General features: G+C 38.7%; 1 pseudogene; it reads left to right on the top strand.

Moving 5' to 3' along the window:
• The first annotated feature begins 240 nt into the window (after positions 1-240).
• Positions 241-360, top strand: LOC146039070 (5S ribosomal RNA; annotated as a pseudogene).
• The last annotated feature ends 312 nt before the right edge of the window (positions 361-672 follow it).

Below are 672 nucleotides of genomic sequence, written 5' to 3'. Positions count from 1 at the left end.
GAGATGTACTGGATCTTCCAGCTCCAGACGCTGTATCCAAGCGGTTTAAACGAAGGATACGAGATTGCACCTTTCCTGTGAAGGTTTTGTAAACCCCCTCTAAACCTCACTATCCTATCACAAACTGGATCACTTTCTTCCTTCTTTCCCTTTTTTCCTTTCTTCCCAAACCCTCACTCAGGTTTCACTACACGAGCAATAAGGTACCAAAGTCCGAGAGGCAATGGAACATGGAATAAACATTACAGTCATACCACGCTGGGAATGCCCAACCCCGTTCGATCTTGGCAGCCAAGCAGTGTTCGGGCCCGTACAGTATCAGGACAGGTGACTACCTGAGAAGAACGGGTACTGTAATGTACAGGAAAAACGTATACCTTGTGATTAGGACAAGATAGAGATACCATGGCTCAATCACCTTCACAATCTAACTCACTATGTTATTCACAAATATACCATTATGTTCTTATTTATAGTAATCACTGTAATATATATTCTTTAATAAAAAGCTAAAAACACCGAAATCACTTTACTCTTGTATGATTACCCTATATATTTATAGTTATTACTCCTACCTCATAAATCACTGTTGAAAATTGCTGAAAATCTGCTTACTTCACTAAGGCTCTTCATTTTCTGTATTCTCACTAAAAAATTATGAATACATAATAC

The sequence above is a fragment of the Crinia signifera genome, chromosome 1 (assembly GCF_055691185.1).
Source record: "Crinia signifera chromosome 1, ASM5569118v1, whole genome shotgun sequence".
NCBI classification, from domain to species: domain Eukaryota; kingdom Metazoa; phylum Chordata; class Amphibia; order Anura; family Myobatrachidae; genus Crinia; species Crinia signifera.
Note: the sequence above shows the minus strand (reverse complement) of the source record. Positions and strands in the feature narration are given on the sequence as shown.